The 25,079-nt window shown below is 42.5% G+C and overlaps 1 long non-coding RNA gene across 3 annotated transcripts in view; it reads left to right on the top strand.

Moving 5' to 3' along the window:
• Positions 1-2,384: 2,384 nt before the first annotated feature.
• LOC144476093 (uncharacterized) overlaps positions 2,385-25,079 on the top strand; it is a 145,419-nt gene continuing 122,724 nt past the window's right edge. For 2 of the 3 annotated variants that reach the window (XR_013494965.1, XR_013494963.1), the window contains exons 1-3: positions 2,385-2,488; positions 3,872-3,976; positions 19,231-19,365. This is a non-coding gene — a long non-coding RNA (uncharacterized LOC144476093). Of the gene's footprint in view, positions 2,489-3,871; positions 3,977-19,230; positions 21,055-25,079 lie in introns of those variants that run through there. The other variant, XR_013494964.1, reaches the window with a different exon arrangement.

Raw genomic sequence — 25,079 nt, 5'->3', positions numbered from 1 at the left:
AATTTTACCAACCTCCAATTTATAATTCCTTCCGTTATTTTCGCGAGCAGTTCGTTGGTTATTTGGCAGAGAAACGACCGAGCTTCAAAGCATTGTCTGAAATTGACAGTTATGTGGCTGAGATTGTGCAGGGCCGACGGGAAAAAAAAAAGTGTAGCGATTTGGGAGTGAATGGCTGCGGGATTCGCCCGGTCGTCAATTGGCGAGATAAATCCTGTTAGGATTCGGTTGTTGTGGGCTAACAGTTTTCGGACCCTTCGCTGGCTGGCGCCCTCCCAAATCTGCTAAACGATGCGGTCACAGTAATTTAGCCATCGACCGCAAAACTAGCAGCCTGCTTCCCTCCGGGGTTTAAGGTCGAATGACCTCACCGAATGGCCCGCCTGAGATTATCGGCACTCCGAAAGCTCTCACGAATCGGTGCGCCGCGATAATCGGCGGTTCAGGTGCCACTTGGCTGACGCTAATTTTCGCTGTTTCGTCGCGACTGCGAACCGAGCATTAAATATTTGCCCGAGAGTTCCGATCCATCGCCTTCGAACATTGATGATCGCCATCTCGATAATGAGATTAGTGCCGTTATTTGGACAGCTGAATGAAACAGCTCCGACACTGTCTGCCGCGATAATGAAGTCGTCGACCAACTATCCTGTCTTGAAACTATAGGATAGAGAGTTTAAGCCAGATAATTAAAACATAGGAAAACAAGAATCTTTGCGAAAATTGTCTTCTTAATTGATTACTTTCTGCGAGTTTGTTAAAGGAGAAGTTCATTTGCAGTGACTAGAAGATCTCTTGTGATAAACATAGATCTTCAGTCAAGAGATCGCAAATCTTGTTGAATTTAAGAAGTTTCTGTTTCGAGATGTGGCGGAACATTTGCATAGAGATTTTGTACATTGCTAATACAGAGAAAAGTCTTCTGATCGATGAAATGAATTCTGTCCTTAACTTGATTTTACAGGAATAATTAATGAATGTTGGAATTTGCTCCAAGATCCGCAATCCAACGATCCTAAGTTTATCTGCTTGGCAATGCTTCCAATATAAGTAATTTCCGACTGTCTTTAAGATATACATTATTAGATTATAATTACAAATTAATTATTAAATACTATCACAAAGGGCTGCAAGTGGTAAAGTTCGATAGCTATGATTGTCTTGAACGATATACAGGAGTTAACCAAGTTGCTTCAATTTTGCACTATTTTTACTACCGTTACGATGCAACATGAAGTCGCTAATATCCTATCGCACTTTGTCGAATATGTTCGCTTTCGTGTGACTTGATTTGCGAGACATATTATTTATGATCTAATTTACACTACCTAACAACAAGTTACATTTCTGAGAAATAGCGTGATATGAAAGAGAACTACGTTTCGACAAAATGCGAGGCGATATTAGTGACCCAGACCCAGGTCCGTGCCAAATCTTAGCAAACATTGGTCGGCTCATCGATCATCTTTTACGAGCGCAGAACCGCGGCCGAAATCACGCGAGTCAGCGTGGAAAATCGCGAGTCCGGAGGCTCGTGACTAATTCAATTAAGGACGCGTACCTTTTTCACGCAATGCGCCACGCGACCTGCGCGCCGTATCCTTTAGCGGCTCAAAGGATCGAGAGGGAGGAAACTAAAGGGAACGAAAGGAGAGAGTAAAGAAAAAAGAAAAAGAGTAAATATATATATATATATTTTTGTTCTTTTTCTTTATATATATATATATATATATATACATATATCGCAACGATTACCGAGGGCGAGGGAAGCCGGGGCCCACCCACGCACGGCGGTAACAAAGATTTATCATGGACACTTTGCATGCTCGTGGTTTGGCCGCGCCGGCGGAAAGTCCGTCCACGAGCGCCGCTATTACTACTATTACGGTGGTACGGGCGACGGTGATAAATCATGCGACAGGAATGATTCGGCTAAATTGCTGCTCGCACGTATCCGCGCTCGAAACTGCCCCTCGCTCGTTCCTATCGGTATATACGCCCCCGTGGTCCGAGGGGGTGACTTCCCATCCACCCCGCTCGGCTCACTCCCATTCTCGGTGGAGCGGAACCTAGAAGAAAGAGGCAATGTCCGTCATTCGCGTCAACTACGCACGCGTCCCAGTAGCCATTGGTCTATTGATTTTACTGGGTCCCGGGGGGCTGCGTCGGCCGCCGATTCTCTCGCCACTCGTCGGGGCAGTTTCAGCAGAGGCTGAAAGACCTGCGGCCGAGGGCGTGGCCACGGTGGGCGGTTTCCCGGCGAGGCGGCGTGGTGGGGCGCAGTGGCTCCGCAATTGGTTAGCGTTACCGCGTCCCGCTGCGACCGACACGCTATCGGCTCTCGCGCTTGCTGCAACCGCTTCTCGCGAGAGATCCTTTTCCTGGAGGCCGCAGAGCTGCAATGTCGACCCTGGTCCCTCAATCCGAGGAATTTAGCGATCGGTCCCTCCGTCGAGCACTCTCTTTCCCGGGTCTTGAATCGTGAAAGGTGAGGTGCTTTTTTTAAAAGACATTTTCGTTGCCGCCATTTTTATTGCGAAGGGTTGGTTCTTACGGTATCTAAACACTTTGTTTAGCCTGTGTTATCCTTTTTATAACAGCGCACCTGTATATACGCTTTCTAACTAATCTCGATGACTATGTCGAAGTAAAAGACATTTTTATTTGATAAGAGCTGTGAGTTTTTTGCTTATGGAGCAAAAAACGGGTTGTGTCCTTCTTTGGAAAATATTTTTATTAGTATATATTATTGCGACGTTGTACTTCGGTTCAATGTGTAACTAGTTTTCAATCATTCTGGCGTCGAGTGTATTAGGGTATCATTTTTGCCAATATTGGCTAGTTCTTAGTTCTTCGACTCTACGCCGTTTTGAACGTAACGGACACGTAGATACCTCGAGTATGTCACTCGATACTTGTGTGACGTGCCAGGGCAGTTCTATGCATCTGAATATTTCAGTGAAAGTAATAGGGGGGGGGGGGGGGTCAACTGCTTTGTCTTTCTATTTTATGATAAACTGTATCTAAAGGACTTATTTCTTGTTCATAAAATCCCCCATCGTGAACATCCTCTCTGAACGAGAATTTGCAGAAAACTTGTTTAGAGTCCGCCTTTTTCCACGTTTTGCATCGATTTTTATCCCGGTTTTAGAAACGTATATTCATATACGTTCTATGTTTAGCTATTTGCTAGTACAATATAATGTAAGCGGAGTTTTATTCTTCAACGAAGACTTTCAACCATCCTAATCGTTTCGACGATAGTAATTCGTCTTCATTTGGACACTGAAAATTTAGTATAATATCGCATATATTTACCTTTACTTTAATTGACTTGACTAATTTAATAGTTAAACAAAAGCGTCACAGTAAAAGCAATACAATCGAATTCTCGTCTCTAATGAAAATCCGTGATCATATTTCGAAGTGTGAAGACGCATGATACTGTCGCAACCCTCATAACATTTATCTTTCATATAATCGATTTTGATGGTTTACCAATAACACAATGTTAAAATTAAATTGAAGTGTTTGTCTTTCGTCGAAATGTTTTCAATCAATAACTGTTTGAACGGCAATAGTACATTTTTATTTTGAAGATTGATGACACAGGATAACGTTGTGCCTATCAAACTATTTCTCTCGTCTTCTCTTGATTCAATTGGTGTCTTATAAATAATTCTTTAACCATAGTATAAATAGCTTAAATTTTCTACTCGACTAAGATCTTCCGATCAATCCGTTTGCATTAATAAAAAATTGAAATATTTCTCACATTATCGAAAGTTCGTGTTCGAAGAAAATAGAATTCAGGTCGGCTACGCGTATAACGACTAACGGAGTCCATAAAAAATTTAATATTATTCCATAGATGGTTGAAGGACTACGGAGGAAGAGGTGGGGCAAGGACTATGCCGGGTTTTCTGTGCAGAATTATGCGATCAGGAGGCCGATAGTTTTACTCGTCGGCTACGCCGTAAGTAATTTGCGGCGGTCGCGAGGGGCGCGGCTAATTGCGGCCCTCGCATAAGTCAACCGTCCGCGGTGTAGTAAATACGTCGCTGTTCGTAGCTAAGAGAGCGTGAATCGCGCGTATTTGCATGAGACTCGCGATATTCGGGAATTAATTCTCCTGTCGCGGTGCTTCTTCCTTCTTTGTTCTTGCCTGTTCCGCGACCCGACTGCATTACGATCGGAGTAATTAGCGTGTAACCGGTGCGCGGAGCGTGTCTACGCCTCTTCCCAGGAAGTTTTCGCGAAACTTTTATCGTTGACGTGGTACTTACAGTGGTAAACACCCTCTCAAGTCGTTTACGTACGAAACTGCTCCCATTTTCTTAGACCGTGAGAAATAATTGTATGAGCATTTTCGCGAAGTTTAAACGGTGTCGTCGTTGTTTAATTAACCTTTTAGATACGGCAGGATTTTGCGCAAATAAAGTTTTTCGTAACTAAGTTACGATTTTCTCTTAATATATATTTTTTCCGGATATCTATATATAGTACTAATAACATATATTCTTTTCTTAATATATTGTATATACACACTTTCACTTTAATTGTTTGCTTTAATAAATAATAAAACAATTGAGTAAAGCACGAACCATTCGCGAAAGCCACTATAGTGGCGCGTAGTATCTAAAAGGTTAATAATCACGATCACCACGCGTGAAATCGTTCCTCCTTCATCTCATTCACTCGACGATCGAAACATTTTCGTGTCACACGTCCTTATAGGAAGTTCATAAGAAATTGTCCTGTTATAAGATAGAATGTCGCCCTGTATATACTACTTTATGCTTGATTTAAAAAGTAAATATCCGTTTTCGTTTGCTTTTTTCTAATGGAAATATTCGATCAGATTCTTTAATAGTGCTACAATTCGGTTTTATAGTGTTCACACGACTTACATGTTTTTAAACCTTTCTAGTGTCGGCGGTTAGTAATTATATTTCCTGCATTCGTTCCTGTGTTTATCGTCATTGTTCTAACAAAGTAAACGGCAAACGGTATCAAATGGCAAACAGTCATGGCAGGCCTCGAGATTTAAATATAAATGTTTCATAATTTAAATCTGAATATTTACTCATCAACAATGGCCGCTACAGGGATGCATTAAAAAATGGATTGCCACTTATAGGAATATATAAATAAATACTATAGGATTGGGACATTGAGTACATTTTCCATTGAAACAAAGTATTGATAGCTCCTTCATCAAGCAATTTTCTGACTGTCCTCGCTTACCGTGCAAGCAAGACAAATTGCAGTATAACTTTTGCATTCGGAAAATTTCCAATTAAATATAAATCAGCTATAAATAACAATATTTATAAATATATATTAAAAATGCAGAAAAATTTTTAATAAATTATTTTCAAGATTGATATTGGCTGTGGTATACTTGGATGGAAAAAAAAACATGCATCTATGTCGAACGAAACAAAACAATGAACATATTGAAAATGCTGAATCATAAAGTGTCATTTACAATTGAAGTTCCAAATTGTAATCGGTGATGATACTGATGGAACAATAATATACAAAAGTCAAGAGGAAAAGAGAAGAAAATAAAGAATGTCATTTATCTTGTGCCGCGTGAAGGTTACAGCAAAAGCAAACCAAAAAAATGGGTCCACTGCTATCATTGCAAAGACTGGGCATCTGAAGTATACAGCGAACAAAATAATTCGATTGCCATAACTGCGATGCCGAATAATAAGGAAAGAACATTGCTGTCACTTCACATTTTTGATTATATAATATTATTGTATTTTGTAAATGAAATAGTTTTCGTGTAATCATATTTTAAAGTAAAAATATTACAACCGAGAGATCGGCCTCCGTTGCCACATTCGGCCGTTCCGATGCCGCCTAAGGTCGTCAAAGAATTCTTCGGAAGATCGGTGCAATTGAATTTGGTGCACGAAGGGGCGCACGTGCGTCAGCATTGCTATTATCAACGAGAGGAGACACGCGACCGAGTTTCGGCCGCAGTTTCGCCCGTTAACCCAGTTCTTCTCGAGGACCATTTGAATCGGGTGCGTGCGGCGAAAGGATAGCAGGACAGTCCCGGTTGATTTTCGTCGGGTGAATTTTCGGCGAATTCCCAGGATCGAAAGTGTCCGGCTGCGGCGACTGCGTGTCGCGGAGTGCACGCGAAGATTAAAGGCTACGGACCACCGGAACACAAGAGGGACAAAGGAAATAATAACGGCGCCGCTTTCATTCCGGTTACGAGGAGAAGAAAAAGAAAAAAGGAGAGAGCCAACGAAAAAAAAAAAAAAAGAAATAGGCACGCCCGCCCTTCCGTTGCGTCGCTTTCCCTCGCGAACATTGGAAACGGGCCTCGAAAGACATCGCAAACGACTACGGATCCTGCTGCTGTTCCACCACGCCCGGCACCGGATGGAGTCAACGATGAAACCGATTTCGAAAACCGGGGAAACCGCACGACGCGAAACGCAACGCTGTTCGCACGCTGCTGACGATTATGGCGAGTTTCTCCTCCGCTATATCTATCGAATGATCCCTATCCGGCGATCACCGCGATCCTTTTCCGAATCGTGTTCGTGTTGCAATTTTCGTGACTTATTTTATGAAGATCCGTAGGAGACAAACATTTTCCACGCCATTGCAATGAACATAGATTGATAACGCAATTCATTTTTATCAATATGTACGTTTTCCCGCGTTTCACTACTAATAAATGCGTACACGTCCATTAGTTAATAAGATTACACAGTTTAAAAGACAGTTTCATCCCCGCAAGTAACATTAATGCTTGCCAAGCAGATCTTTATAGAAAATAAAAATTATTTTCGCGAACTGCATCAAACGGAAGTCAGGCAGAAAATTCTTTCTTTCTTGAATAAATTCGATGAGCTGAAAATAATGTTCGGCAATGCTTAGATACTTTAAATCGTTCTATTGTTTGAAATTGAACTTACTCGTTTCAGTCATAAATACTTAAATTACGCAGTCTACTTAACACACCTAACGCCGCTGAATCTAATCGAACACAAATGAATGTATGGTAATAATTCGAATACGAGTAATGCGACGTATAATTTAAACGCGAGTAACTCAGAAGTACTTAAAACGATGGTTCTGGTCTAAAGGGTTATCTAGTCTAAAACGACCGAAAAAAAATGGAAGAACCGAGCCGACGTGTGCGCCGGCAGATCCTACCCGGATTAGGGTATCTATCGGATCAACAAGCGGCAGCATTCCGTCGGTTCGTAATCCTTTCGAGGCCTATTGTTAGAATCGTCGACGCGGCTGACGCGCGCCTAAATAATTGGAAGGCGCCGTTGTCAGCTAATAATGACGCACGAGCGGCTGAGCCGTTCACGGATCCATCAGCGGATACAGAAGCAGCAGCAGCAGCAGCTTCGGCTGCTTAGGTGTTACATATTAAACGAGACCGTATCCTAACGTTGGCTAGCCGAGGCAACCACCTGTGCGCATAACTAATACCATATAATAAGGGCTCATGAATATGAATTTCGGTGGGCCGGGCTACCCGGCTTATCACCGCGGATCCATCGGGCCTCTCCGGCCCCGTGCAACCCTTTAAACAGCTCGTAGATCGGCATAGTAATGCCCCCTCCGTTGGGTCCGACATCCTATCCTCCCTCCTTTTTCTTTGATCGATACGCGAGCACCTACGTAAACGGTCCCGGTTAGATTCGGGGACAGGAAGGCACCCGTCAAAGAAAGAGCCCCGAGAAAGCATTCTATCTCGACAAGAACCGACACAGGTGTTGTCGATCGCTTAATTTTCTTTGGACGCCGAACGGACACCGATCCTTTACAATTTCTTCAGCAGAAATCGTTTTCGTTCTTCCTCGCAGATCGTGACGAATCTTTTGAGAATCTAATCAATACACTCTCGTATTCTATTCATTATCTACCGTTTATATATTGCTCAAATAATTATAGAATAGACAATTTTTGTATAAAGAGTAGCCAATTTTGACTATAATTCCGCGGATAATCATTTTTGTATGGTTATTTGCTTTTTAAATTAAAGCTTGGAACCCTTACTTTAAGATAAAGTTTTGAATTTTAAGGCTAATGCACCATAGCCGATTAAAAGTGAGGCCGCGTTTGCCATATTGGAAATTGCCAAATTTGACGAAATGTGTAGATTTTGTAAACTGTTTCGAAGATACCGTTCGCAGCCGGATGAACTTCGATCATTTCCTTTAATTTTAATAAAAGCATATGTCGCTGTGATTTTCCCCCGGAAAGTTACAATTTCTCTTCTCAATTTTTCTGACGAGTGAAATATGCACAGACACATATGCATAAAGAATAAAATTGTTTAAGTGTGTTATTGGTAAATACTAAAATCATCTATCATTCTAGCATTGATCCGCAGACAAGGATCAATTTCATCGAACAATACATATTGCGCCTGTTCATTCATATTTGCCACAAATGCGGAACAATTAGTGGTCTAGACTGCGACTAGAACCAAATAGCTATCCAACAGGTGTTCGATAGTTAATCGAAAGAACCAATTAAATTTCGAGCTCGCCAATGGAACAACTGTGTAAAACGTCCGCGTCGGTGGTTTCGAACGGTGCACGCACCGACGCACGCGTGTCCTCTGCGCGTAGGGAAGCTGACGGATGGCCAGGAGCGAGCGTGTGCGTGCGAGCAGCACCGTGACACGAGGCCCGCTGTTCTTTCGGCATGCGTGTGCGCACCGTGAAGAAGAGATACGGCCGAGCTAATATCCGTGGAGAGACTTCTTATGTTCTTGCGATGTAATAAAGACTGGCTAAAGGGGGACAGATGCGATCGTGTGGCAGACGCCGCGATAAATTCTCCCTGCTGCAGTCGATTCTTCTTCTTCTTCTGCCGCTGCTGGCCCTCGGCGTCGCCGCGCGATCGCCGATTTCAAAGAAATCCGCTCCGCGGAACAGCGAGCCGAGCGGAATGGGAAATGAGCCCCGATTCTTCCCAAATTTCCCTTTCTGCATATGCTTCGGGTCCGATCGATTGTTCTTCTGATAAGATAACGCCGTCCATTCAACCTTTGCGCACCGTTCGCATTTCTGATGATTTTAGACTGCAGTCGTTTTTAAGGGTGAGCATCAAGTATACTGTTAAAATAAGGATGATTTTCGGCATTCGATTATAACGCAAAACGTTGATGAAATATTCCACACATAGGTATCCTTGGACATTTGAAGATTCTGTTATAATTAGTTAAATAACCAGGCAGTGGATTTTGGTATATATATTAACAATGTGACCGTTACGTACACGTTCTCTATACAAGAATGATCTTACATAGCTAAACAGAGTCGGTGGTTCCCAGAAGAGAACATTCTGGAATTCTTAATATAGTAATTGTATCTCTACATAGGTGTCGACGTCGTTAACGTAATTAAACACCTATCGTGTCCTACCATATCGACACATATCGTGTTTACAGTTATAAGCTAAAACAGCTATTCTAACAGGTTCTTCCATTTTCTTTTCGTTATATTTATAAACGTTTATTGAAATACCGAATGTTGTTCTTCATAAATCTAACCGCCTTGTATTTAAAAAAAAAATACAAAGTAGAAGACTATGACATATGACTCTGAAAATTTATTGGAATAAAAATTTTACGAATCAAAATTTTGCATATAAATAAAACCATATCACAAATTCGATTAATTTGAATGTGATCTTGTAGAGAAACATGCTTTCAAAAAAATTCATGAAAGATCGATCTGCAAATTTTGCGTTCTTTAAAAGAGGAGTACTTCTAGCGCTCGAAGATCAATCGGTTTCCGTCTCGACTTTCCATATCGCGATGCGTCTGCATACAATGCATCGCAACACCAGCTCCTCGCGAAACAGATGCTCGGTCGCAGACGGTCTCCTGTCTCTCATGACGACTATACGCAATCCTCATCACGTCCATCTGTTTCCTCGGAGTGCGTGTGCTCTGTGGCTGAAAAACCGCAGTGTCCCAACGAATCCTCGTTAATCAACATATCCATATGATCCATCCTGAGCGGTACAATATCATGCGTCTACAGAAACCACGACTGTCACGATGTCCACGTAGAAAGCCATTTTGAAGACAAGTTAGAGGATTTCTAGATGTTAGTACTATCTTTACGAGCCATAAACCAAAAAGCTTCAATACCCTAGCTTACTCTCACGAACACGTTGATTGTCACACCAATGTTTCCCAGCTGGTCAACATGAATTTATTCTGGTGTGTACATTATTATGTAATCACGTGTGACACATCTATTTTACCAGTATTCTTCATGCAAGTTTATAATTGAACAATTCAAAAGCATTGAATTTACTTGAATTACGTTTCTAACTTCCTTGACGTCGCCGGTCATCGGTGACCCTCATGGCATTTAACGTGTTAACCAGGCATATGATTCGTCACAAATGACACAATGCGATGCTTCTACATAAACCACCACTGTCACGACATCTATATACATTAGATGACAAGTCAGCAGAATTCCAGCTCGCTTAGTGCTGCACTAATGAGCAAGTACCTGAAAGTTCGCTGCGTTTCAACGAATTCTGATTAGTCACAAAATATGAGCCGTCGCAAGTAACGGAAGTCGCAACTCTTTGATAAACCGACACCACAACGATGTACCTAAAAGTTGCGGCTGGTAAACCGAAAATTCTCGGCGCCCTACTTCGTTCACATTAATCAGCATATGATCTATCACAAGTAACGCTGTGTCCCTCCATGAACCACCAGCGTTACGATCTGACTATTCATTCGAGAATTTTGACCGAGCTATTGCTACCCTTACGAGCGTCGGAACATCGATCTTCGGATCGACCTAGGCGGCCGCCCGGTCTTATCCATCTAACCGAGTAACCGTCGCTGTCCAACTCGTTGGCTATCCGTCATTTTCACCGGGTCCGTCCTCCCGGCCGACACTCTCGGTCCCGGTGGCGCTCCGTAATGAATAGTCGAGGGTACCCGAGGGGGGGAACGGTGTTCGAAACAAAAACCAACGGCGAGGGAGGCGGCGAGGGGCGAGAGAGGGAGCGAAGGAGAGAGCCGAGAGAACACCTGTGCCAACTGGGGCGCAACCGGGCCACAGACGGATGGACGAGCGAACGGGTGGACAAAACAGGTGGGCCGTCACGCCGGGATTCCTTGGTGCTCGTCCTCCCGCGGCCCGCCAGCCTTTAATTCATCGATTCTCGACATGGGCGCCACCGTTGCTACCTTGTCCGTGCGTGAGTCCCTGGGCTCTTCGAAAAACGGCCGGTTGCATGCAACTTTCTGGAAACAATTATCCGCGCGAGCCTTGTAGCTTGATCACCGTGACGCGAAATGGATTACGGCCGGGCAGCCGTGCAGATTGCTGGATCTACCCAGAGGCTCGCGTTGCCGATGCTGTTGCTGGATCTCTCCTCTTGTTCGATCTTTACCCTCTGTCGACGATCGAAGAACGGGTCTGTGAAATTTAATTACGGCCGACGGGTACGCTTAGGTCGCCGCACGAGGATCCTTCTGTTCAACGGATTAAAAGACCGGCGAGGCTGCTACGGCTGCTATGCATGCAAATGCCCCGCGGCGCGGATTAAGACATCGGTAAACAGTATAATAACGTAATGGGATGGCGCATCGGTCCAGATATAATTAACCAATTGCCCTCGCTGTGCGTGCCGTCTCCTACGCGATTCTCCCCATCTTTTCCTGCATCGAGACGAATCTGTGGCAATCTGCGTGATTTTTGAATTCTCTTTCAGGGGTGAATTATTGCCGTCGCAATTGAGGGCAAAAGTTTTGTGTCGGATCTTTTATCGACTGTGAATTTTTGCGTGTTTATAATCAGAATGACGGTATACAAAGCAGTAATGCTGGTATGGTTTTCTTAACGCTATTAAAAATAAACATTTTTTATTCAACTTCTGCTTATTAGGATCGAGGTTGGCGATCTTCACTTTGTGAAAAGATCGATGGTCTAATCGTCGAATGGTTGCTGACTGTGTTAAATTTTTTAATTTCCCATTTCGTTGGAACCAACACATGAGTGACCCTTACCAAGTCACTTCAACTTCCGTCATTTTACCATTATTTGGTGTGAATTTTGACAACAGAGAAACGATGAATATTCTTTTATAGATACATTGATTAGCACTTCACTGTTTTTAGTAATTGCTCTATATTGCGAGACAATTTTAATTTCTTGTTACATCATTTATTTTCATTCCTAGATTTTGATAGCAGAAGGATTTCATTTTGTTTCGATTTGGAAGAATTGTATAACATTCATATTCAACAGATTACTCATCGTTATAATGCATCTGGTTAATTGGTTTTATTATTGTCAGAATCGTAAAATACTTTCGTTAGAAAACATCGAACAAAGTCACGACAAATGCCAAGATTAAAAGGAAACTACTTCAAAATCAATCATCAGAGTATAAAGACAATATTTGTATAGAGTATACAGCGTGTATTTGTACAAAGTTCCAGATTTTCTGTACGGTTTTATAGTTTCACTCCAGTTTTGCCGAGATCGATTTATTGGCGTGGCTCGCCTATCAGGGCTCGAATTTTCATACTTGCTCATTATTTATGCAACTGTGTAGCTCGCGTGCAGCTCGCGCGGTAAACAGCGCAATTAGCCGGCACACAGGGACGAGAAAAACTCGCACGCGCGTAAACGCGGATAAAAATTTAATCGGGTGAATTGCAAGTTGGCTAATGCGTGGCTAGACGAGCGCGTGCGCCACGTAACGTAACGCGTTCGCTCCCAGAATGAAAAATCTTTGTCGGCGGGAAAGAGGTAGAGAGAGAGAAAGAGAGAGAGAGAGAGAGGGAGGAGTGAGCAAGAGAGTAACATTGAGAGACTGAGAGAGAGAGAGAAAGATCTCTCTTGCAGGCCTATGCTAATTTGACCGATCGATAACCCAGTTTTCCGTTCCGCTTTTCGAGATGGTCATTTCTTGCCTCGGGATCGCGAGCAACCAATTCAAAACGAAATTGCTTTCCTGATCCGTACGCGAGGATTACGGTCTCGGGATAATCCCAGGAAACGACCTCCGCCATTGCTTCCTCTCTTCTGGCTAATCCTAAGCCTCGCGACTTCCTTCTCATCGCTGCCGGCAAGACCAGTTAGGGCGTTCAATCGTTTAGGCTAGCTTCGTGCGGATCAATCATTCCTCGATCTGAATAATTTTAACCTTTCGATCCGTTGCTACGTCATGAAAAAACCGCCTTCGCGGAAAATGTAGCACTGCGTCCGTTATACAAGATAATCAATAAGATATGGCTATTCAAGCAATACAGGTTAGGTAGCTAGGGCGCTAAATTAAATCATTTGTACAATTAATTGTGACGGGTGTAGACCTATGTAGATTGAGGTACATTGAGAATGTAGTTTCATTGATCAAATACTTTGCCATTCTTTAGGAAGTGAACCTTTTAGATACGGCAGGATTTTGCGCAAATAAAGTTTTTCGTAACTAAATTACGATTTTTTCTTAATATATATTTTTCCCGGATATCTATATATAGTACTAATAACATATATTCTTTTCTTAATATATTGTATATACACACTTCCACTTTAATTGTTTGCTTTAATAAATAATAAAACAATTGAGTAAAGCACGAGCCATTCGCGAAAGCCACTATAGTGGCGCGTAGTATCTAAAAGGTTAAATACGCAGTGGTTTGAAACATATACTACTTAAAACTAAAAAAGCTAACAATACCATTGAGATCCAAAACATTGGGAATAGGATTTGAACATTCTAGAAAATCATTTTCTTTATTAGAGCTCTTATCTCACTTCCAAGTATATGGTTGATTCACTTCCAAGTGAATTATTAATTTTATTCATCTTATGACATTAATACTTTTCCGAAAAAGAATGTGAGATATTTAATAAAATGGTAATTTGGCCTCGAAACCAAGAAAGATAGACGATAATGTTATTTATTAAAGCATTTTCCATGGAGATCCTCTAAAGTGTATAGAAGTGTAAATTAAGAAGCCGTCCATTTCGACCTGATAGGTTCAGTGTTAATCCCTTCCACTACGATTCCTTTCGCGCTGAGTTGATTAAGACTTATTTGTCCTGAATGGTTTTAATAATAGGGCCAGACCATATTTATTTCTTTTATTGCCTTTATGTACTTTTGTTTCTAAACTTTGATAAGAGAGGAATTTATCTTTATTTCGACGTGGAAGAAATTAATAATGTTCATATTTAGTAGATCTTGCATGAAATCTGTATCATGAGTCCGACTCGTTATTATAGTGAGTGCAAGGGGTTAAGAAAGTAAAAGCAGCAGTGCATCTTTCCACGCAGATGTACGGTGCAGAAAACCTGCGATCTCGTTTCGATGGGTTAAGACCGATCGCGATGTTTGGAACATCGTCCGTTTCTAGCGGACGTGTACACACGTCAGGACACCGGCTCTAATAACCCGGTTCGAAGCAGGAGGAGTTATGGGTCTTTCCTTCTGGATCGAGAGAGCCGTGCCTCGAAGGGGCCAGATTGAAGGGCGCCCGTTTAACGGTGCTCGAAGGGAGGGTTAACCGGTGCTCTCGATAAATCATAACAAGCCGAGGATGCGTATCGGGCCCGGTCAGAATCTCTCTCCACCTTCGCTTCCGGGCCTGGGGGCGGGAAGCCGATATCACCTGCCGAATTGGCTGCCTACCGGGCGCACGCGGCACCGGAATGCTTGCGGTCGTCGCTTGGTAAGCGTCGAAACCGCGGCCAGATGTTCACGGCGGAACGTCGGACCGGGCTCGGGCCTCGAAGGTGCCAGAGATCGCGATCGCACATTACGAGAGTCCCCTTATCGCGGAACCGCGGACAGGACCAGCTGCGTAGATTCTCGGCAGGGCCGAATTTATCGGGTCGATCGCCGTATAATAAGCTAATCGGGCCTTGTATCGCTGTTGCCAACCTTTTTCGCCACGATCTTCGCCGTGGAACACGCGTCACGACGCACGGACCCTCGCAACCACCGACCATCGCTTTTTCTCGGGCACGGCTGACTGGTCTGATAGGTTCCTCGAAGGGAATTAGGGAACCGCGGACGATTAGAGCAGTCTCTACTTCGTTAGCGAGATAGCTGGATCGTAGATGGCGACTTTTTCCTCGACCGGAATCTTCGATCCGATCGGGACGGATGGGTTGCCGAAGAAATCGGTTGCTGCAGCCGTTTATTAGGACCGTTTTTGTGCTAGGAGGCTCCGACAAGTAGACGATTTTTAGGACAATTGTTAGGTCCGTGAATTTAGACTGTTCGTTACAACTATTTATATCGATGCCTATGTTTAGAGTTGCAATGTTTTATCAAAAGTAATAAAATTGTTTCATGAAACACTAGTTTTATTATAATTTTTGTCAACAATACATCAAATCTCTTGTTTAATAGTAAGAGAATAGCTCTGCAGTAATCATCGTTTGTGAGTGGAAATAATAATTACTTTAAGATCTTGGTAATGCAATTATCACATCATTGCATTTTTAATTTTTAGAAGCAGGATTAATCATCGATTTGTCACCACTCGCTGCTACATGAGCTGAGTTGTTGCACTACTAATGTTCATTTTTTAAAAATTTACTGAAAGTTGAGGTATACAACCTACTTGCCAAAGTGAAACAATTTATCCGACATGTATGCTATTTTTATAATACACGCATAGAAGGCACTTTTTAAAAAGAAGAAAAACAGGGCACATTTACACGTTCAAATAGTTTCTTATCATTTTTTACTAATGTAAACAATTGATTGACCTTGAAGGTTTCAAAACGGAATTCAATCGCTTTAACACCTTGTTCTTCCCATCATAGAATATATCTTTATAATCGCAACGAAGTTTAATAATTCAAATCGTATCCATTTTTCTTCATAATAATATCATCTCTAAACTTATAATTTTTTATAAGCATCTTTAGTCTACTTGCTACCTATGCACTATTTTCCAGAAGAGGAAACTTCAAGTAGTTGTAGTATCTGTCCGTTCACCTCGACCATCCTTAACTGATCCTGAAGGCATGCATTTAAACGTTCATACTTTGGCATTCATCAGTGCCGTTTCTATTGTATCCTTACCACAAGGAAATCAAGCCATGAATTCCAAACAGCGCATGTCCACTCTATACCATTACACGACTACGTGGTTGTCTTCTTTGCTTTCTCGAATCTATCTAATACAGTGTGAAGCATTGCGAAAATTTCATCCCTGGAATACGTTTGAATAATTCTCATCGAAACGTAGGCATAATTGAAAATAAAACAAAGAAAATGATGTTAACTGATTTGAGCTGTTTCGGAATAGTAAATAGTTTTTTTTTTAATTTCTCATGATTTTCCCGAATAAAATTGCTTATCTAAATGCACTTTTTTCCAAAAGATAGCTGTCCACTTACCTCTATTAGCTAGAATGCTGATCTAAATTCTCACATTTGTATCCATAAATGAAATACGATAAACATATAATTTCCTACGTTTTTGGTGAATAAAAATAGATATTAGCACAGAGGGTAATCGGATAATTGAATTAGTTGACTGCAAGCGTCCTTTTCTCGCCAGTGAAACGGCTCGCAGAGAATCGGCGGCTCGAGCGTTGAGTGTTTGATAGATGGATGCCGGTCGTGTGTTCCGGGAAAGCAGAGGTGCATACGTGTGCGGCTGAACAGGTAGATGCGAGTTGGTCGAGAGAAAGGGTGCCGGGAGGAAGCGGCAAGAAGAGCAGCTCTCCGGCAAAAGAACGAGAAGCCGGTAATTTAGAATGGCACCGCGATGCATAGGCTAGGTCAAGCCGATCGAGATAATAGCCGACGAGCGAGTGGTATCGTACCTGTGCCTGCAGATATATCTCGGCTGGGATGTACAGCTAACGGCGCACGTTGATGAGAGAATGGAGGGACGGATGATATCTTCGGTTAAGTTCCATGGCAATCGGGAATGGAAAGAAGCCGCACTCGTTGGACCTTCACTTCCTCTCATTGTTCCACCTTGCCCGGTTCCACCGCCCTTCCATCTCGCCCCACTGCCCCCTTCGCCACCCCACTGTCCGATGGAGGTTTTGCCTCCTTCATGCAAAAGGATCGCCCCCGTTCGGTTAGGACGCTTTCATTCTTTTTCCGTGGATCGCGCGGTCTCGCTCGCGCCCTCGCGACAAGCAGCGGTTTTCTCAGCTGTTAATTCGCCCCGGGGCTCCCGTGCACCACGGCCCACGGCAACAATATAACATCCGATTAGCTCATTATGCGGAGATCGGCAGATCGATAAATTCGACGCGCCGGATCTGGGCCGAGTACGCGCGATTATTTTACGCGATTCTTGCCCGGGCACCCGAGACACAATATCCGTCCGGAGCATCGTTGCGTGTAGGCAAAAGATCCCAGATATCGTTGCAGACATCACGGAAAACTTCCTAGCTGACTAGTCTGTCGATGAATTTTCTGCCGCGAATCAGGCGATCCGAGGTATCTGAGAAAATCGATACGATCTGACTTCGTCTAATCGTCACTGGTTTTCTGCAGGATTTTTAGAAAAAGACACCATGTCGCTATTAGACTAGAGATAAATTAGCAAGAAATAATAACAACTTGACTGCATTTTCACGATGCAGAATCCTTTAGGCGATGATTTATACGAGTCTAATTTCTAATTCAGACCCTATGATCATATAATAAAATATATAATCATACATAAAAGTATAAATATTTTGCTCTTCCAACGTTTCTGTTTTACATTTTAAGTTACCAAGATCTACAAAACGCGTTGTTTAAATTCTCATTACGGGCTCAGACAAAAAATTCGATTGAACACCATTTTTCATTTGTTATTATTCCCACCGAATGGTCAATTAGTTGATCATGGAAAAAAATTAAATTAAATTAGTTGGTCACATTGGAAAAAAAAGTTTAAGTCGCTTGATCGAATTTGAAAGAAGTTATTTTATGTGTCAGTCGACGATCGGTAGCCGGTTGATGTGATGAGCGAAGCCGTTGCAAGGGAAAGCCGAGCTCCTTCGAAAAAACTGATTATAGCTTTGCACCGAACCGCGCCGTACGGCACCGATCGCGCAACTCGCGCACGAACTTTCCAGTTGAAAAGCGCGGCTGTCCGATCGCCGGATGCGCGGCGCAACAGCGCCGGTGTCGCCCGGGGAACACGCTTCGCCGAAGAATGACAATTACAGAAAGGCGGTGGTCATTTGGCTGACTAGGAATTAAGAGAAACGGCCAAACGATCGCCGCCGATCGGCGCTGTTCTGTGTAATCGAGGCCTGACCCACAGTCGCCTCGGCAAATTAGGAGGTCCGGGAAGCAGTGCAAGTATTTATAAGCAATAAAACACAACCTTCTTTCGAAGACTGTACAGTGTCATTTCAATGGTTTCCAAATGGCTTCCAGGTTAATGATACGTACGGCATTTGTTATCTGTCAACTACGCCCGTAACTTTTGCCTGGGAATTTTGGGATCTCGGGACATGCAGAGGGTTTCATCTTTGTTCAATTTCTTATGAACATTTTTATGGTTGTTAGGAAATTGTAAGGATTAAATTACAATTCGCAGATGAACGTACGGCGAACACCTTCGTATTTGAGAATAAATCATTGTACGGGCTATTGTCTCCTGAATCGCGTTTAATCCTCAGAGTGCAATTACTCGCTGCATGGTAGCAGAATCTTTCGCGAACCATACCGATGTTTCACTATTGAATGCTTGCGGCTATTTGAGTCCGAGACACCTACCTCTGTTTCACTATACACACACACAGCTTGTTCACTGTTGATAAAATAGAAAGGTCTTTCTAGCTCCGTTACCAGATATTTGATACACAATCTACTACACAACTATTTATTATTAGTTAATTATCATTATTATTAATTAGTTTAAGACAAGTTATTTATATTGTCTTTATTGAAATTGATTAACGAGTTCGATCTCCTCATAAACTCCGCATGTTTAAGCAGCACACAAAAAATATCATACCGAATTTTGTAAATTTCAAAATAATTCTCTCGCGCAAATTTTAAGAAGTTTCAACGATTTTTCACTTGTTCGACGAGCGCGTCAAAAATGGCAATAGAATTGTATACGTTCCAAGATATGGACAAACGTCAATTTTTCCGTACACGTTACGAAGTCATTAGAGTTAAACGGTCCGTGCATTTTCCACGAGAGCTCGCCGCCACAAACATGCGATCAAACAGGTAGTAAACATTCGTGACATTACAGATAACGTTGCTGGAAGAGGTCAGAACATACCGACGCGACGGCCAGATCACCATAATCTGCTGATTCACCGTCGACGAGTGTTCGATGCAGACGACTTATCGGGGACCGCCGACGAGAAACCTGTACAACTAGCCGGTAAGCGCGGACTTGGAGATAATGGTCGCTTATTAGATCTAGCCGATCGAATTCTTGCGATTGTGTGCCCTGGTTGCCGCCGCGTTGGTCGATCTTTACATAAAACTAAATTTTCTGAGCGCGCTGAAGCGAGACACGGTAAAACTGTATTCACGGTAAGCAATCGGAAAATTGATAACTCCGTAATTGTTGATTTTGGATATAAAAATCCAACGAATACAGATAACACGACTTAAAAAATATTTCTGTGCATTTACGGCGGTGCGTCAACGGTACTTTCTCTACAAATTTTTTAAACGTATTAAAATATTCATGCTGTTGAATGGAATACACTGCTGCATTGGAAAGAGTCTAAATAATCATTCTACGCAAGGATCATTTGCACGGCTTTCACGGTTAAAACAGGATAAGTGGCTAAAGCGTAGAAGACTCCATCCAGTAGTTATCGAGAAGCAACATTGCTGTTGGACTGTGCAATTTAAATTCGCACGGGTACGCCCGGGTCAAAATGGACCCGGCGTTCGAGGATTATCGGCGTGTTGAAACGACGGAGAAACGGCTCAAAGGAAACGCATGTCTCCCATGCCCCCACCGGGCAAATTACAGAAATTATCCAGCGTCAGGCTTATCAGCGGCATAACTACCGTAGCGAGCAATCTCGCTGGAAGCCTGACGCTTCGGACAGTTTCACGGCTTTTCCTTTTGTTCGCGAGTAACGAGCCGGCTGTCAAGCGGATCACGCGGATTCAATCTTCCGTGTCCCGCATCCGGGAAAGCAGCTCGTTTGCCGAGTCTATTGCGTCGATAAACTGATGTTCAGCTGTGAATCAAGCGTTTGCCTCGGTTTATGGACTGCCAGTCGAACGTTTCAGCGGTCTTTGATTAACGGCGCAAACCGTCCCGGTTCAACGAAACCAGAGATTGACGTTATCTGGATGCAAGATTATTTAAATAACGAATCGAATAGAAGATACGTTGTCTTTATTCGTTATTCGACTGTTCCAATAAAACAAGTATTTTCATTCGACGAGTATCGAATAAATCATTCTATTCGATATAAGGCGAACTTAGCGTCGAATAAAATGTTCATCTTCCATCCTTTATCGTGCAATTTGCGACTTATACTTAAAATAACTGACATATTTTTCGTCAACAGAAATCCTGTTCATTTTAGTGAACGAAAATAATTGCCTTGTGCAAACTCTTATTCTAACTTTTTGAAAATATGTGAACAATGTTGAATAAAAAAACATCATAACTTCGAAGTTATTGGCTAGGCTCAGTATTTGAAACTAATGTCAGAAGAAGAGATGCTTCTTTGTAAGGAAAATTAAACTTTGGTTTTGGGTAAAGACCATTTCTGACAGAACAATTTTTGTTGAATCGTATACATTGTCATAGCACATATTATCAATTAAATGGGGAGAAATAATTTGAAGTGCAAAAAGTTCAGTAGGTCAATTTATACATATTAACACCAACGAGCTATGGACAGGGTTGCAAAAGGTGAAACTTGTCTTTCCTACTCCTGTATTATTAACCAAGTTATTCTGATTTACTGTGTCTTCTATATGTAGGCTAGCCTCAATGTCGAAGTGTAACATATACCTACTATGAATCTTAAATGTGTGCCGCATTAGTCTACATCAGTGAAACAGTGTTAGGTTGCGCCAGACTATGGTATATAGATAGTGGAACAGCGAATTTAGAATAATTACGTGCCATGTTGCTCCTACACATGTAGTCTTCGATATTGTAGTAATACAGAAAAAAATACTTCCATTGGAGGCAGAATCATCTTTTTGCATTACAGGGAAATGTGATGAATAATGTTTCAATATTTTATGTCTTTCGAGACCGCTCCTCCGAATATAAAATTCTTGTAATATGCAAGAGCATGCTTTGTCAAGATTTAGAAATTAATTTTTATTATAGTATATTTCAGTGAAGCGAATTATATACAACGGACGGGATTTGCAAGATGTTGAAGGATTAAACGAGTGATTGCTATGATAAATTTTATGATTACAGTTTCGTTTTCATTAATTGAAGCTTCATAATCTTTATAGAATTTATTGCAAATAGTGATTCGGTAGACGGCGTGTTTATTATTTTTGTCAGACGCAAGCTCACAAACGGAGTGACACGATGATTTCTCGACGAGGGTGGCTGCAAAAAATTACAGGGGATGAAATTTCTATATTTTTATAAAATACCATCGTCAAAATAGACATTGACCTGACTGGAATATAAAATAGCTTGCCCACCAAGTGTATTCCCTACTAAAAAGAAGAGCATGTACAATAAGGCTAGTGCGAAAAAATGTAGTTATCAAACTGAATTTCGAGTTGGGTAGAAGCGAGACTGTAACTCCGTCGTGAAATGTAGTCATCAAGCTGTACGTTGACGTCCAACGACGACACAATTCCTGCCTCGCGAATCGTGTTTACCACTGAAGAGAAGAAAACAGTGCGAGCGAGGGTTAAATCGAAGAAAAATGTCAAGGGGTGAAGTTCTGGCAGCGCAGCAGAGTGTCAGCACGTTCCATCGGATCTTTCAGAATGTAGTAGGGGAGACGCTGTCGTTCGGGGCGTGTTAAGAAAACTAGTGGCATCAGACGAAAGAAAAATTCGTCGAGAACGATTACAGTTGCCATGAGGCACGACATATGCTCGTGCGAGGGTAGTTGCGCAGTCGCGGCTTGCCGGGAAACAAAAGCGGATCGGCGCGGCGCGGAGTGGCGAGTAGCGAGCGAATGGAAGCGAATGGAGGAGAGTGGAAGCGAGTGGAAGCGAGTAGCAAGCAAGTTGCGTCGCGTAAGTGTGCGTAAACGCGTGTAATAGGCGGGGAGGGTCCCACCAGCTGGCGTTAGAGTGACAAGATCTAAAATTAGAGCGCTTGCGTTGCGTGTCGATCGTCGCATGCGCTTATCATCCGCCCCCTTCCGGCTTCGCCTTATTTTCATAACTTCTTTCGATTCTTTACTCCGGCACTCCGTTCGTCTCCCTCGATTTCTGCGCGATCTCCCGTTACCCGCTCCTTCTCCGTCGCACCCTCTCTTTTTCTTGCACGAGCGGCGCAACGCTGCATCTCTCAATGCACCGGTCGCGTTTCCTTCGTTCGTCGGACCCCTGTCGCCAGGAGAAACCGTGAGAAGGAGATCGATGATGCACGGAACTCGAGCGGAGACCGCGGTGCTCGTCGCGACGATCAATTGTTCGCTGCAGGCGCGCGAAACCGAGCTAGAGTGGCCGAAACAAAGATAGGTCTATCTCATTTTTGTGATATAACATTGGGTTTTACGTAATATTTCTTTTTGTCTTGTTTTTATTAGATGATTCGTTACAGTGCTTTCTTGTAATACACGTAATTATTTGAATAATATAATTTTGGATAATACGGTTATTATATCGGCAATAGAAAAATTTGGAAATTTTGTGGGAAATAAATATAGGTTCGTTTGATATTTTTGCATTTGTGTTTACGATGCTACCATAAATGGAATTAGAAGTTAATTAATTACGAAGAAAACTTACTATTTAGATCACGATAAAATATTGTGATAACTCACTGATTATTTCAAAATCTTGAAATGATAGAATTTTGGGGTTAGATTTGAAATGAATGTGTCAAAACATGTCATAAAAAAATTGGACTGTAGAATTTTCCCTTTCTCCATAGGGTAGCGTACTCGGTTATTATGGCGTGACGAATTGCTGTACCTTCCTTTTTCAGAAAAAAATCAATAAAATACAAGAATAATAGTAATTGATATATCCTTCATTTCTAACATTTCTTACATATCTGCGTTTATAGTAATACGTACGAACAATTGAATATCTGAATTCTTTACTCACCAACTAAAAAATGCAATTGGGAAAATAAGTTTACTTGGAAGAAAGAAGAAATTTGGAAGAAGATTATCTTGACGTAATCCATTGTGTTTTAGGGAATCTTTGAAGGACATATTTAATGCAATTGCATGATACTCACGGTTAAGTAAGCGAATAATATTTCACCCTTTTCTTGCTCTGAACGAACTCACCATATTTAAAGAATTAATCGATCGTTTTAGTCAGCCATTGAAGAAATAAATCGACTTGCAATGGCGGAATATCTGATATTCCTTTAAATTGTAGTGAAAATACCGAGAATATCCCAGGAATGAAGAGAATTGTATATCGAATTTAGAAATTACATTGAATGCAGCAATAAATTCTCCACGAAAAACTCCAAACATTTTTATACAGAACTCAATATTTTCGAAATAATTTATACATTATCAACTTTATTTATGCCCTAAAGAAACTGTTTAAAGTACAAATGTTGTATGGGTAACAAGGGTCAATTTCGTACAAAATGTAGGTCAGAAAAATTATTTTCGTATTGGTCTTAAAATAGCTTCGGGTACAAAGGGTTATATTCTTAAATGTAGATCAGTTCTCAAAAAAGCTAGCTATGACAAATCTTCTAATTCTATTAGAATAGAAATTTCTGTACCAATTGTAAAACACTGTATTCTAATAGAATTTCTATTCTAATGGAACAGAAATTATAACGCCGAGCAATGCAAATCAAACAGAAACAGGAACCACTAACTCTCCTATGACAAACTTCCAAAGAATCTCGCCCCAGCGCTATGGGGTAAATCGATCAAGAATGGCTGACCAACTCGCCCCATTTTCCCTACTCGCCACCCCCGTCGATTATCCCCGAGGTGTAGCATAGTCCGACGAGGGAAGCGGGAGGGGGGGGGGGGGGGGCGGGCGAGATTAACCGTAGAGCCTCGAGAGAACTAATGGCTGGCGCGCGTGTATGTCTACCTATAATTTAACATAAGTACGAGCCGCGGTTGGTGGTTGCAACCTCCGCGAATAAGTGCATTTTGCTCCTCGACAGTCTATTTTATGGGGCGGGTCGCTCCGCTTTCGTGCGGCGTGCACAAAAAAAAAAGGAAAGCATCCCCCGAGGATTTAGGACGGTTGCCCGACGTCGGTCGTCCTCAACGTCGACGTCCCCTGATACCGCCCCTCCGACGCCGGGCGCCGACGTGGAAACGCCGCGCCGTGGAAATTCCCGCCGTGGTTGTTGGCCGAGCCGATTTCAAAGCCGGCCCGTGTCCGCGCGCCGCTCGCTCCGCGCGTAATTTTCGCGATAATATAGCCGCCGTTACGCCACCGATTTATGGTTGTTCCGGGGTCCCGGAGCGGGGCAGCGCCGCGCGGATTTTAAACGCGCCGACCGTCACCGGTGAAATACGCTGGCCGCCGCTTCCGAGAAGCGCGGCCGCGGAAAATCGTTACTCCCGTTAACGGCCAGATTTTCGCGGAAAAGACGATTAGCCGCGGCGATAACTGCCTCGTTTGCCGCGTTTTCTTGCGAGGCGAATCAACCGGCAGGATTTTAGGAATTCGGAGATCAGCGGGACTCCGTCGTGCTGAGAGCTGAAACGCGATCTGATCGCACGGTATCGATGATTAGGCTGAGATTCCTGGCAGAAAATTTTGTTGGCAGGATTTAAAGTGTGAAGATTTAAGTTGGGCTTGGGTTGAGCAATGAACTTCACTTGGATGAGTCTAATTTGGTAAAAAGTTTACTCACTTTAATCGGCGATGTTCTTTTTGAATAATACAGTATCGTAGTCAGATATAAGCTGAGCTCGATTGCATATTTTATAGATTGAAGAAAATTTTTTTTCGGTAAATATGCTTTTA

This window comes from Augochlora pura, chromosome 10 (genome assembly GCF_028453695.1).
Source record: "Augochlora pura isolate Apur16 chromosome 10, APUR_v2.2.1, whole genome shotgun sequence".
Lineage (NCBI taxonomy): Eukaryota > Metazoa > Arthropoda > Insecta > Hymenoptera > Halictidae > Augochlora > Augochlora pura.
Note: the sequence above shows the minus strand (reverse complement) of the source record. Positions and strands in the feature narration are given on the sequence as shown.